The following is a 12,042-nucleotide window of genomic DNA, read 5'->3' as shown; positions in this document are numbered from 1 at the left end:
GCACTCACTCCTGTTAGTCGTTTCAGAGACCACCCATATTCCCCTCTGCTATATTAACTCTCCTCTGCTTCTGTGGTTTGCAGGTCTCTCAAGTCTGCTATGATAGCTACCCAGGCTCGAGTATCATCCTCAAGCTTTTCATTGGTTCGGACTTGTTTCATACGAATTCAGTCACCAATTCACACATGTCCCACAGCCATACATCTATCCTGGGGGGAACAGGGCTCAACCATCCGATAGTCGTATGCCTCTTCACTAGTACTAAACCCAGCAGAACTTAGTGCCCAATTCCGATCTCAGCTGGAAGGGCTCCAAATTGGATTTGGCTTTGCCAAAACCAATCCAGACCCTTGTTTCCCACCAAATTGTTCACAGTTCCAAACGACCAAGTATGATGCCTGGAAACCCTTAGCCCCAACAGCATCTGTTCCGGAAGCCATTTGGAGAGATAGAGTCTTCCGGATCCTTCAGGAGCCGAATCGTACATCTCTATGGGCCAGGTTATCTGAACAAGCAGTACGATGAACGATTCAGACAGCCTTTACGATTCAGTTTGGCAAGAACGAAAAGACTCCCAGAATCGATCTTTGGGCACCCGTAGCTGGGCCCCATTAAACAAGGGCCCTCTGAATCAGGCCCGTCGGGGTACCCATGGGTCCTCTCTTCCCAACCATGCACAGTGTGGCAGGCACCAAAGGGTGCCCGCACAGGGTGCACAATTTTCCACAGTCACCCCTTTCTTCCCATTGATGTCAATGGGAGTTTTACCGAATCGTATCCGGATGCATTCAAATGCATCGTACTCGTTCAGTTGGACTCCACCGATTCGAGTCGTACGGAAAGCATTTTGAACCAGAGGAGTTCAGTTTGCTTTCCGAACGAGATCAGAATCGGGCCCTTTGTTCTTTAGCCTTCAGATTGAGTAGAAGTCCCAACAGCACTGGGAGTATTTCCCTAGGGATTATCCATCCCGTGGTTGTTTCCAGTTGTACCTGTGTATTCTTCCAGTGTTGTGTTAGTGACGGGAACGTCCATATCATGTGCAAGAAATGTGCCTCAGTCTCCCCCACACCTGAGGCATGCGCTTGAGCAGCAAGGGTAAATTTTACCTAGAGTCTGTGGGGTTAAGTATACTTGATGTACGACATTGTATTGTAGTAGCTTAAATCACACATTAGAGCTCTCCTCCCGGACCCCTTCATGAATTTTTGACCAGTCTCACTCTGATATTGGTTCCTCTACGCTTCCTCCCAACTAGTCTGTACTAGGAGAGTCCCCCTAGGGAGGTCAACACGGAGTGCTCTATAGTTGTGGGAACTTAAACATCGTACCTGAGCCATTCATAATAACACTGTCAGCACCGTGGTACTAGAGGGCTCCTCAAGGAAGGAGTGGGATAGTTCTATGGCGACCACTGATATCTTTCCATATCGCAGGAACTGTCCTTTTCCCAGGTCAAAGGTGGTATCTGCAGCCTCCTGTGTTAGAAATTGTCTGTTGTAATAGAGGTCTCCCATCATGAGGCATCCTCCGTCCTTCCACTTCTGGATTGACATAGAGTCTGCTATACGCTTGAAGGGTTTCATTATTCATAGCGGCATGTCCGGGGCGTAGAGTACATGCCTTATCACCCTCCTGATTGCAGTCTCCAACATCATGGCCTCGTGTTGTATGATGTGTGAGTAAGTCTTGGGAATATCGCCCCAAGAATTAGAATTTCCGGCAGGGGATGATTGCCTTAAGTGCCTGCCAAGAGTCACTTTTCCAAATTATCTTGCTCATCCAACCAGGGGACTGCATGCTGGAGTTTGGAGGCCATATAATAAAGCTCTAATCAAGGCACCTCCAAACCTCCATCTTCGCATTTTTTTTAACTGTTTCTAAACATAGGCATTTACGCTGGTTTCCCAATAGGAGCTCCCTGATAAACTATGTAGTGTTGAGAAATACTGTCTAGGGATCCTGCACAGGGATTGTTGAAGGGTGTAGAGGCATTGGGGCAAAATCATTCTATTTATGATTGCTACTCATCCCATTAGGGACAGAGGTAAGTCCTTCCAAAATCTTATGGAGCCACGTATACCCTCCGCCACTTTTCCTATGTTATTCTCTGAGTAGGAAGGGGCCAAATGGATCAGGCAAATTCCTAAGTATTTTTTCCCGTCAGTCACCCAAGGAAGACCCCCTATAGTAATTTGTCTTTTGACCCTCTTGCCAGTCTCCCAACAGGAATGAGTTTAGGTTTATATGCAGTCTGAATACTGCCCAAATTTTTGCAACTCCGTGAGAAGAACTTGTACCACTTGGGCTGGTTGATATATGTATACTAATGTATCATCTGCATATAGGGGGATCAAGTGAATTTTGTCACCTGGGGGAATTCCCCATTTACCCATCTTTTCCCTCAGAGCCACGGCCAAGGGCTCCATCTCCACCTCAAAGAGAAGCAGCAACAGGGTGCAACCCTGTCGGGTACCCAGTGCCACTGCAGACTGCTCCAACACGATTCTTCAAACCTGAATCAGGGCTACTGAGTTTTTATACAGTAGTTTGACCCATTTAAGGAATGCCTGCCCCACTCCCAGACATATTCCCACTCAACCGAGTCGAAGACCTGTTCGATAGTTCGCTGTCCTTAGACATAAGACATGGAGCATGCCAAACATGTGCCAGTTGCCGCAGATTATCTGTGGGGTTCCGTCATGGAACAAACCCAGCCTGGTCCGGATGCACAAGATGAGGCAAATGCCGCAACAGCCGGGCTGCCAATATCCTGCTCAGAAGTTTAATGTCCAAGTTTAGGAGTGAAATTGGCCTGTTTGAACCTGGGAATAGCGGGTTCTTATCAGGTTTTAATATTATGGTCACTACCGCCTCTTGCATGGAGGGGGGCAAGGGCTGCCTCCCCAGTGCTTAGTTGCACACTTCTAAGAGGTGATCCGCTTAAGCGGAGCGAACCATTGGTAAAACTCCACCCAGAGTCCATTGTCCCAGGGACTTTTAGCCAGTTTAAGACATCTGGTGGGTGCTAATAGTTCTTCTTTGGTGATTGGGGCTGCCAACATAGCCACTGCATCATGATCCAATTGCGGCTGAACTATTGTATCTAAGATATCTTGTATTGCCTCTTGGGGCGGGGGAGCTTGATCTGATAAACAGCGGCTAAGTGTTTGGCCAACATGTTAGTGACCGTTTGTTGGGTGCATACCAATTCTCCATTGCTATTTTGTAACTGGAGTATCGCATTACAGAGGTCTCTATGTTACAAGTCTCACCAGGAGAGCCCTTCTTTTGTCCCCCTCCCTGTGTAAGTGCTGTAGCCTTGTAGGTACATTTTTCCAATCTGTGCCTGGATTCCAGTAGTGCCTCTTGTGCTGCACATAATTCTCCCATTACTTGGGGAGCTGAAGGTAGGGCCACTTCCAGGTTACCTAGCTGCTGTGTTTGTGTTCGGATATCTTGCTCTAATTGGTGTTGTACCCCATATGTAGTTTTAATACAAACACCCAGATAACTACCGGTCTTGACTCCCCTCTCTACTGTCCAACTGGATGTGGTTCCCCCAATTGTCTTCGAAGTACTGCAGTGGAGCATCTGAGATTGTAGCCACATATTGGGGGTTTGACAACGCTTCAACTCTAAGCTGCCACAACAGTATAGCCAGTCGTTCATCACCATCCCCCTAACTGAGCAAGGCCGGTGAGTGGTCAGACAAGTAGTGGGGCAAGTAGGTCATCCCTGTTACATCTGGACAGCTTGGGTGAAAGACAACAATAGTCAAGTCGACTAAAGGTATTAGTTGTGGGGTGTGGCAGGAGAATACCCATTTTGTGTGGTTGCATGCCCTCCATTCATCTTGGAGCTGCATGCCCTGATTAATGTATAGTAAGGTTGCAGTCATTTGGGGTTTAGTTTTCTCCTGAGGGGGCTTCCAGTCCATTGTTGCATCAAGAGCACAATTAAAATCGCCCGTCAGGATTATCCCTAATCTCAAGTAAGGAGCTGCCACTGTCATGATGGCGGGAAGGAAGGCTGGGCAGTCCATATTAGGGGTATAAACACAAATGAGGCATATTTTCCTCCCCTCCAATGTACCATGTAAAATCACTTATTGCCCTTTAGGGTCTCTCATATGGTGTAGGTGTTGAAATGGTACTCCAGATGATACCCAAATAAGTGTCTGCGGTGCAAACCCTGAATATGAAGTGGCATATAGTTGCCCTCAGTCTCTACCTCTGTTGGATACAGGGAACATTGTCACCCCATATTTGCTTCTCCTGTAGACATGCTATCACCACCCAGTATAGTTTCAGGTAAACATATACCCTCTATCTTTTCTCAAGGCAGCCATACCTCGAACATTCCAGGAGATGAATGTCATCATGTGTGAAGTCATATTTCATAGCAAATCCAATCCCCACCCTTCGTCCCCCATGCATCCTTCCTTTCTTACTTCCCCCGCCTCCATCCAGACAGCTTTTATCTTTTAAGCAGGATAATCAGACACAGCATAAGTAACACTCCCAAGTCTTTCAAAACACAAACAACTTCTGTGTAACTAACACCCCACCTCCCCATGGGCAGTGCTGTGAGTCCCATTCCCCCCTTCCGGTGAGAACAAAAAAGTTTGCATGCCACCCCCATATCCCACCCTTTCCAAAAACAGGAGCTAACAAAAACCCACATCCCCATTGTTCTGATTATATTCAGATTTTCTTTAACATTCTTAGGTGTGTAATTCAATAGTCCCCCTGTAATGGTACTGTGCAAGAGGCCTGGCAATTGGTATCGTTTAAGGCTTAAATCCCTAGCTCCCCACATGGGCTCCAATCTCTGAGGGGGAATCCCCTCATTGATAGCTCTTTTCTCATATTAAAAAATGTCTCTTCTTTATATATAATTCCTGTAACTTTTCCTTACAATACATAAAATGTATATCTCACCCGTCTCTAGCCAGAGCCGCAGATCACTTATCTGTACCGCCCTCGTATCTACCCTCATCATGGTGGTCATGCGGCAGCATCATCTGGCAAGCTAGGGTCTATGACGAGATCCTGAGTCACCCCCTCCGATTCCAGCACTGTCTCTGTAAACTGTGGTGTTCCGTCAGTGCAGACCCGGATCTGCCCCGGGCTTCCATCACCTGCACCAGGCTTCTTCTGTATCCTTCTTCTCCGATCTCGGGTCCGTCCATTTGCAATGGTCTATCTAGATGAGCCTGTCGATGGAACTAGACAGACCCCCAGCTCTCCATTGGATTCCAGCAAATCGCTTGCCTTGGCAGCAGAGAAAAAAACACAGGGTTCGTCCAGTGCTCTCAACTTGCAAATTTGCAGGAAACAGAAGGCTGTATTTCATGATAAGGTTTTGTAGATGAGGCTTAACTGCTAGGAACATTTTCCTCTGGTTCTGGACCAGTTGTATGTAATTAGAATAAATTGAGATGGGATGGCTCTCAAAGAATATTGATCCCTTAGTACGGGTGGATTGCGGAATCACATCTCTGTCCCGGTAGGTAAATAAAGGGACAAAAGTAGTTCTCAGTATTGCACCAGGCTTGCGAGGTAGGGCCAATGCCCTATGTGCTCTCTCCACCGGAGAGAGCCCGGACTAGCAGCCAGGACATAACCAATCCAGTCCTCCAGGAATAATTCAGGGAAGGGTCCTTCTGTACTCTCTAGAAAACCCACAAACCGCAGGTAATTCCTTCTGGATCTTCCTTCGGAATCCTCTGCCTGGTCATCAAATTTCACCACACGCTTTTGGAGTTCTGTGACAGTCTCTGAGGGTGCGTACCTCTTTCTGCAGTGTGTCCACATTCAGCTCTGTGGTAGTCACCCTTCTGGATACCTTTCGCAGGCTGCAACGAGCGGGTTAACATCAACTGCCACTGCATCAATTCTGTGCACCACATCATCACAAGTAGACTGGATCACCTACAAAACATCTGCCAGTGAGGGAGTATCCCCTGTTCCTCTTGACACCTCGTCACTGCAGCCCATGGTATTCTCCTTTCCGGTATCTGGCCCCTGAGGTAAGGGTTGTGCATAACTCAGTATTTTGTTGATTTAAGTTCAGAGCCCTGTATCATTCACCATACTGCCATAGTGCATCAATGTTGTCTGATCAGGGGAGCCTCCTATATGACCCAGAGGGGGCTCTGAATATGTCTCTGCCAACTATAGTCCTGCGTTACGCAGAGAGCAATAGGTCCTTCTAGCAACCGCAGTGTTCTGCCCTTCCTTACTCACATCAATACAGGGCCTCCCAGTCACTTTTTTATATCAGGGGCCTGTCAGCCTGCAGCCCCGGGGTCCCCTCCTTCTGTCAATCGGGTGCATGGGGCATCCGCACACTGCTTCTCACTTGCAGTCCTCTGGCTCACGAGATGTCTCTTTCTCTGAATTGGGACCTTCCTGGGCCTCTGTGTCCTGTATGTGCAGGGCATGTAAGCAACAATTGGGCACACCATGTTACTTTGAGGCTGTCCTTTTGTCAGGCCGTCCCCTTCTTTGGCTCGCCATTCCACTTGCACCACCCTTGGGACTGTCGGCACTGCTTGTCAGCTGGAATTTATTTATAGCTGTCTGAAATTCAGACTATTTCCCAGAAGGCCCTCATCCATAATCGTACCGGCTGCCCGCTGCAGTGTCTCCACCTTGCAGGGCTGCCGCCTGCTCTCTTCAACCATGTCCGTTCTCTGGGATCTCAGCATTGGGGTCGGTGTCTTGGCCTGTCTCAGCCGCTCCTCAGCACGGAAGGCCTCCACTCCCGGCACTCTGCAGCAGCAGCATGACTCCTCTCAGAGGCCGTCAGTCAGGATTGGAGGCAGGATTATCTTGGTTTCAGCCTCGTTAAGTGTAGAGATTCGGTCCAACAGCTATTTCAGGACCACAGAGTTCCTCACCATCTGGCAGGGACTGCTCAATCTCTCCTTCCAGGTATGTTGGTTTTCCCAGCATACTGCACTTCTTCAGTTATTTGCATCCCATCTATGCCTCCCCACCTCAAGGGCAGCAGAAGTGTACTTCCCAGCCACTTATGTCGTTGTAGCTTCACCCTGTCCATAACGGTTCTCGCCGACTTCAAACTCTTTACATGGGTGGAGCAGGGCGTATGCCGCAGGATGTTGCTGGATTTCTATGCCATCGACAGGAGCACCAGTAGAGACGTCTACTCCGCCTTCTTAGCAGGCCATGCCCCCAGCACCTTATATTCTGTAATTTCAGAGCAGATACTTTACATTTTGAGAGTGAAAATACAAGTTCCACACTGCTGCATGTGGGCTAAAAAGCTGTGACTAGCTGACAGTGTCACATATGACATTAGACCTCCTGGCAGCTGTAGTCATGTGGACCCCTAAGTCAATAGACATGCAGCCTTTGGACTGGTTATGAACGCTTTATATGTACACTCTTCACATGATCCAACCCTTGCGTCTTCTTTAAACTGTAACATGAAAGTACAGGAATATTTAATGAGTCCTTTTTCAGAGTAGCATTTCAGATACTATACCTTTTTAGAGATTTGTAGTCAGTGTTAGCCTGTAAAAACTAAAAGGAGAATCCTGCTCTTTTAATATAATTTCATGGAACTTTATAAGCAAGACTGGGGATCTTTTATAAGCCATTACGATATTTGTTTATTCCAGGAAATGTGCCTCATGTCACAAATACGTAGAGGAGGTTACTCTTCCTTTAGTGTTGGGGCAGACCATCAGGAGATTTTATTATCTGGGTAGGTACACATCTAAATTGCAAGGTGGTGGAGTGTGAGGTCATTTTGAACGATGTTCTGTGTGTTTCCATATAGTTATCCCCAGGAACCCCTATTTACATTTATAATATATACTTCAGACCAATAGGGAATATAAAAGTATCACCAGCAGTTAGTTGGCTAAATCACCATCTGAATAATTTTAACCCATGGGTATTACAAATAGTGGAGGGGACCTGAATTGCTAATTTGAACCCTTAAATTACACCTATACAGAGAATTCCCTGGTAGATGATAGAATTTGGTCTATCCCAAACTTGAATATTAATGCGATCAAGAAATGGTCCCCGTTGGCAATCCAAATAAATGCACTGCTTTTAAACCATAACCTGTGAGCTTGCAAAGGAAGGTCTAATAGAGTAGGCAAGTGCACCTTTTCTGGCCTAAATGGTTCAAGTCTGGTTGACTACCTCTTAGAAGATGTCAGAACGTGTCCCTTGGTTAAGAACATGAGCGTGACATCCAGGTATGACAGTGATCACAATCCTCTGGAGTTGGTGCTGGATTTGTCTTCGGAATCCACATCTGGAACCTCTATTAGCCCTATGGATGAGAGGTGCGGCCTAACTCATAACAAATTAGGAATCCCCTGGTGCACATTGGTACGATCAGATCAAGCAATGAGGTCCATCTGCACCCATTTTGAGCGGTTACTTGTGGAAATATGTTATATAAATCTGGTTTTTACCCTCAATGATATTCAGCTCAAAATAGGGGAGATACATTATTCCCTATTCGAGAACGTAAACAATGAATTATTCAAGGTACCCAAGGTCCAGAGACAAAATAACTTGGTATGTTGTGCTATAATAGTCAGTGTAGGAAAGCCAAAATAGCCCTGGTTAAGGCAATTAAACTAAGAACAAGGGGGAAATCCTTAAGAATACAGAAAACTGTAAAAAGGTAATAAGCAAGGCTAAAAAGGACTGGGACAATAGGAGGTGGGATCAACTGCTTGAAGCCTCTAAAGGTAAAAGGCAAACACTATTCTGGAACTTTGTTGCTACTCAGCATGCAGAGGGCTCTATGGCAATTGATAATAACATAGCAGTTGATGTATGGATAGATCATTTTTCTCATTTATATTAATTCGAACCAGGGTAAGACATGGATTCTATTAGTCTTGGGGGTGTTAGCTTCGCCAGCAATGCAGAGAGCTGCATGTTCTACCCTATTAATCCTACAGAGATTGAAGCAGGCATTAGAAAGTCTGTACCTCACAAAGCTCCAGGAATTGACAATATACAAGGTGATTTGTTTCTATGTGGCATAGACGTCTGGAGCCCGTATCTAACAGTTATTTTAATGCTATCCTAAATGGAATGAGTATTCGAGAATCACGGGCTTAAATTATACCTGATTTTTAAAAGGGTTCACCTTTAGAACCTATTAATTACCAGTCAATTAGGCTTATCAACACTACCCAAAAACTCTTTAGCAAGGCAATACTTACCAGGTTTCAGCAATGGCTGGACGATAAGGCTATCCTGAACCCGTTACAAGCAGGTTTTAGCACAAATACTATAATGATGGATGTATGACGGTACCACGCGTACTATTACAACGCGTACCGTTACAACGCTACTTTTACCACGCAAGTCGTTACAACGACTTGCGTGGAGGGGCGCTGGATAGTAAATTATTTAATTTACTATTCCAACTCCAGTCCCCGTGGACTCTAGGGAAAGGAGTTGGATAGTAAATTAAAGTATTTACTATCCTGGAGAGCCCCCCAGCGCATTTCGTTGTAGTGACCTGCGTGGTAAAAGTAGCGTGCTAACGGTACCGCGTTGTAAAAAATGCGTGGTAACCGTTGCACACCTATAATGATTAATCAACTTTTTAAACTTCAGTTGATCTACTGGAAGACAGTTCTTTTTGAGAAAGGCAGGCTCTAAGCATTTTTTGTAGACCTCAAAGCGGCATTCGATATGGCCCCAAGACATAAGTTGTGGCTGGTGATTAGAAATATGGGAGTCCCCAAATAGTTATGTAATATTATCGCGAGGTTACATGAAAACAATTTTGAACAGGTACGATGTGACAAGTTAGGAGACACTACTGCCCAATTTCCAGTGGGCAAGGGTGTCAGACAGGGATACATTTTGGCTCCCACGTTGTTTACATTGTATATAAATGACTTGGTTGAGCACTTAAATGTAGTTGATAATGATGTCCCTAAGTTGGCGAACATGAGGGTTCGCCCCTCATGTTTGCCGACAATACACTCCTTTTGACAAAATCTCCAATGGGCATACAATAGACCCTAGACGAGTTTAGAAGATTTTGCACCAAAAGAGGCTTGGAAATTAATATCCATAAAAACCAAATATATGGTATTTAATCTTTGTTATTAGTCACAACAAAATCCCACATTTATTAGTATCCCCTTAGAAAGGGTGCATCTTTTTGAATATTTAGGAATAACTCTTGATGAGAGTATGAATTGGGGACACCATGCAACTAGATGAAAACTAAAACTAGGCCACTAGATAGGGGAACTATTGAAGCTACACAAAGGGTCTTCAGCAAAGTTGTCTCCCCAGTAATACACATATCTAGCAGCAAAGCACAGGTGGTAGCTTTTTATGGAGCGGATATATAGGGATAAAATAAGAGCTTGAGTTGAAAGAAAATTGCTTTTTGAGGTCAATAATGAGCCTCCCAATAAGTATGCCATTAACACCACTAAGACTTGACACAGGGTTGAGACCAGTTTCAGATCAAATAGAATTGTGATCTTTATTATTCTGGAGAAGGCTCTGGGCTACCCCAGAGCAGTCGCTTTATTGCAGTGGTCTAGTAGAAATACTTGAGAACCTGTCCTCTGCTCGATTCCCCAGGATTTAGCATATAAGAGAAAGTGTTCAGGGATGGGTCTCCTTGATTTATGAATTGATTCAGGGGGGTTAATGCCCCTGTATAAGTGCACAGGACCTGAAAAATAAATACAGGTCCCTTAAGCTGTCTAATATGGTAGTCACCAATGCACATGGCAACTTTAACCTGCCTTTTTTTTTACAGAATAAATATTGAGTCAAAAATATAGAATTGCAGTAATATCGAATTCAAAATACAGAATGGACAAAATATCGAATGGACAGAATATAGTCAACAAAAATATCGAATTTGAGGTAAGTATGTCAATATCGATTTACATAAATTGGGAAAGTCAAAATATCGAAGTATATAATATAGGTATTAAATATATAGATTTTTTAATATTATCACATTTTTTAAAGTGTTTTTTATGTTAGTATATGTGTGAAAAGTGTATATTTAAAATGTATATTAAGTAATGAATTTTATGGTATTTCATTTTTGCGTAATTTAATTCTGTAGCAGGTTGTGGGTTTATAGGGGAATAGGGTGGGAAGTAATTTAATTATAATTAATTAAATGTTTTAATGTATTTACTGGCATTTATTTTTAATTAATTGTTAATTAATTTTTAATTGGTAAAAAATTAAATTATAATTGGTTATTTATTTTACTTAATTGATTATTTGATAATTATGTTAATTTTATTAATTTATTTTCTGTAGCGGGTTGTGGGTTTATGGGGGAAGAGGGTGGGAAGTAGTTTAATTATAATTAATTAAATGTTTTAATGTATTTATTGGTATTCATCTTGAATTAATTGTTAATTAATGTTTAATTGGTAATTAATTCAATTATAATTGGTAATTCATTTTTATTAATTGATTAATTGATACTTATGTTAATTTTATTAATGTATTTTCTGTAGCGGGTTGTGGGTTTATAGGGGACTAGGGTGGGCCGTAATTTAATTATAATTACTTAAATATTTTAATTTATCTATTGGTATTTATCTTGAATTAATTGTTAATACATTTTTCATTGGTAATTAATTACATTATAATTGGTAATTAATTTATATTAATCGATTAATTGATAATTATGTTAATTTTATCAATTTATTTTAGTTGCACTCTCTGGAGTGGGAATAGGATTTTTTACCCCAACGCTATCCAACGCTTTCCCTACTGTTGCACTCTCTGGAGTGGGAATAGTAATTTTTATCCCTACACAATCCAACGCTTTCCCTACTGTTGCACTCACTGGAGTGGGAATAGTAATTTTTGACCCTACGCTATATAACGCTTTCCCTACTGTTGCACTCACTGGAGTGGGAATAGTAATTTTTACCCCTACGCTATCAAACGCGTTCTCTACTGTTGCACTCTCTGGAGTGGGAATAGTAATTTTTACCCCTACGCTATCCAACTCTTTCCCTACTGTTGC

This window comes from Lissotriton vulgaris, chromosome 3_1 (assembly GCF_964263255.1).
Source record: "Lissotriton vulgaris chromosome 3_1, aLisVul1.2, whole genome shotgun sequence".
NCBI classification, from domain to species: domain Eukaryota; kingdom Metazoa; phylum Chordata; class Amphibia; order Caudata; family Salamandridae; genus Lissotriton; species Lissotriton vulgaris.
Note: the sequence above shows the minus strand (reverse complement) of the source record.